Raw genomic sequence first — 3,885 nt, 5'->3', positions numbered from 1 at the left:
ATGAAAATTTTGGAGTAGCAGAACTAGCAAAATTAAATAAAAACGTAAAACAGCCTAAGCGGGAATTGAACCCGCAACCTATAGACTCTATGACTTATAGGGTGACTCTAGTAACCAGGGGGCCCCAGCAGGGGTGTGCTGAAAGAAGAGGAGAGGAATTTTATTTATGATTGAGTTGGGTCGAATTAATCACTTAATATAAATAGGGAATTTAAGTGGGGATTTAGTATTTTGATCGACGACTTTCCCTCACCTTCACCCTCACCCGACGCTGCCCTTTCTCCTCCTCACCCTCTCGGCGCCCAAGCCCAAGGGAACTAGGGTTCCATCCCTAGGATCGTAGGAGCACCTTCCGGCGATATCTCCGATACGAGGACGCTCCTCTACGCGAGAAGAGCGCGTGGACGTAAGAGGATCGCCGAGGAGATCTTCTTCTCTAGAAACCTAGTGATCAGATTGTAAGAAAACTTAGCGCAGGATGTAAGTAACCCCTCACCTACAGTATAAGTAGCTAATCACATGCTTTAATGCTCTTAGTTCACATTTATATTCTTAGTGAAGCCACATGCAGAGATGGAGCACACCAGGTGCTTGATAAAATGACTAGTATAGTTATATGCTATAGTAGGCATTTTTAATAGTTCAGTTAAATGACATAGATGTATTCTAATAGCATACATGATCTTGCTTCAGTTATATGGGACTACGGTCCAATGGGTGGGCTCCCATAGTCACCTCTAGGTTCAGATAACCTAACTCTAGGTTCAGATAACCTAGTAAAAGCAAGATAAAATAAATTAGTTTATAAACAGTATTTTACTTTTATTAGTGGCACTGTACTGGACTCTCAGTTGTCCTTGGGTTGGGCTCCCAAAGTCGTCCCTAGGTTTAGATAACCTAGTAACCCTACTAGATTCGGGATTTACTACCTCGGGCCTAGTTAGGGATCCGCGCATAGCAAGTACAGTTGTCGGGCCCATCAGCAACATGATTAGTATTTTTATTTACTTATGAAAATAGTTTTTCAAACTACACAAACCAGATATGTGAATACAGCTCAGCTTTAGTTTAGTTTTCTTATTGATATAACAAATAGCTTAACTTATGTATCGGTTTAGTTTGCTTGTTGATACAATGAATAACTTTATGTTCAGTATTTGATTAGCATGACTCGTATGTCCATATGCCATGTTTTAGCATTAACAGCATGATCATCAGCATGTATTTCAAAAAGCATCCTTGAAAGCATGATTTCTTCGAATGCATGTTTTTGTGAGGAAGATGGTTCTTACTAAGCTCCCAAGCTTATAGTTTCCTTTTTCCTTATACTGCAGATAAAGGTAAAGGGAAGATGGATTAGCGGAGGCTGGAGTTCAATGCGACCAGATGTGTGTGAGAAGGAACTTGGAATAAAGATTCTTGGTGACTAGCAAGTCTAAAGACTTAGTATTTCTATAGTGTTATTTTTCGCACTTTTAGATGGTTAAGTGTCTTGAACTATGAAGATGTGCTTAGATTATTAGTTGTCCTGATATTAGATAGCTAACCATGAGTAATGACATGCCTGGTAGTATTGTTTTATGTTTTGGTTGAATTCTGAAAGTTCTGTACGAGTTCGGGTTGGATTTCTGCGGAAATCAGAAACCCAATCGATTAGTCGATCGATCAAGGAGTCCTCAATCGATTAGCCGATCGATTGGAAGAAATCCCCGCGTACAGAATGCCATTGAGTTGATCAGTTGATCGATTGAGGAGCCCTCGATCGATCAGCCGATCGATTGAGGAGCCCTCGATCGATCAGCCGATCGATTGAAACGCGACTTCCGCGTACAGAGAGCTGATGGGTCGATCAGGTGATCGATTGGCCATGGATCGATCAGCTGATCGATCGGGAATTTCACTCCCGCAAACAGAGAGTGTCTGAATCAATTATTGGATTGATTGGCCAGACTTGATCGATTAGATGATCAATTCAGAGTTGACCTCCGTGCACAGTAGCACGTTGAATCGATCAGTGGATCGATCAAATAACTCCAATCGATCCGCCGATCGATTGGAAAGTCTGATTTTAGTTCTGTGATCAGATAGAAAGTTTAGGTTCCTTTCTTTAGTATGTGTATAGCAATGAAAGAAAAAAAAAGTATTGTGAACATTGAATTCCAGATTTTATAACAAATAGTAGAATTCCTAATTAGTTCATCTTTCCACACAAATAGTTTAGCATAATGTAACCCCGGCCTCGCAGCCTAGACAGTAGGAGGCGGGGCATTACAGAGTGGTATCAGAGCAAGTTTCATACTTCCTCCACACACACATCAGCATTGAACCTGCAGCTTCCAAGTAAGAATACCTCTCACCTTATTTATGTTTGTTTGCTTTTATGTTTATAGATAACTAAAGCATGTTCATATATGATAGCATCTAACATGATAATAGTAGTTATGTACCTATGATGGTATTAGTTATGTATGTCCTTTATTTCTCTTGAAAATGGTACGAGGACTCCTAGCTAGAAAGACACCAGCTATTGAGTCCCAGCATGAGGCAGGCAGCTCAGTGCCTCCCCCAGACCTTACAGAGGTAGTGGCTCAATTACAGAAGCAACTAGCTGAACAGCAACAGGAGATAGCCACCCTAAGGGCTAATCAGCAGAACACTCCTATAACGCCCGAAAATTCTCAAACTTGCATTAGAAATATTCTATGATTTTTCTGGAATTTTTAGATATTTTTCCGGGATTTTCCGAGTAGCGGAAGTAGCAAAAATAATTAGAAGAATAAAAAGGCTTAAGCGGGAATCGAACCCGGGACCTCTCGGGTCAGCTAAACCTTTAGTTAGCCTTGGTAACTGGTGAACCCAGCAGGGCCGTGCTGAGAGAAAGAGGAACCAATAATATTTATATTAGAGATGGGTTCAATAATCCACTTAATATAAATTAAGAACTTAAGTGGGTTTGGTTTAATTTTGGTTCGGCAGCCCTCTCCTCACGCCACCTTCTCCTCTCAAACCCTCACGTCGGCGCCCCTCTTCCTCCTCCTTCTCACGGCACACCAAGCCCCAAGGGCCAAGGGAACTTCTTCCGGCGAGATCTTCAATACGAGGACGTTCCCCTTCGCGAGAAGAACACGTAGACGCGAGCGGATCGTCGAGAAGATCATCTCCACCGGAGTTCTAGCGAATAGAATCGTAAGAAATTACGAATAGGAGATAAGAAACCCCTCACCTACAGTATAATAGCTTCCGATTGAGTTTTTATGCTTTAGTTAGGATGTATGCAGATTTTTATCGATATCTAGGTTGTGTTTAACTCTCTTCACAGATTAGGGATTTAGTTGAGCACCTCTAGATGGGCCGGACACATTTTCCCTCTTCAGATAGGAGGTTAGACGTTGTCGGGTGCCTAGAGGTGGTCTCCCTAATAGAGAGGAGAGCTAGGGCACACTAAGTGTTCGATAAAATAGCTAGTTTAGTAAAAATGCACCATATGCATCTTTAACAGCTCAGTTAGATACGTTAGAAGTATCTATTCAGTATTCTCAGTTTATTACAGCTTATATGGATCAGATATCCAATGGGTGGGCTCCCACAGTCGCCTCTAGGTTTAGATAACCTAGCTCTAGGTTCAGATAACCTAGAAACAATAGAATAAGCAAGTATTAGCTATTTCATTTTCAGTGGCACTGTACTGGATCAGATATCCATTGGGTTGGACTCCCACAGTCATCCCTAGGTTTAGATAACCTAGTTAACCCTACTAAATTCGGGACTTGCAAACCCGGGTCTAGTTAGGGATGCGCGCATAGCAAGTACAGTTGCCGGGCCCAAACAGCATGATTATGTATTTTCACTTATTATGAATTAGTTTTCAAAACTCAAAATTAGTTA

Source organism: Zingiber officinale, chromosome 10B (genome assembly GCF_018446385.1).
Source record: "Zingiber officinale cultivar Zhangliang chromosome 10B, Zo_v1.1, whole genome shotgun sequence".
Taxonomy (NCBI): Eukaryota; Viridiplantae; Streptophyta; class Magnoliopsida; order Zingiberales; family Zingiberaceae; genus Zingiber; species Zingiber officinale.
This window is presented reverse-complemented; position numbering follows the sequence as displayed.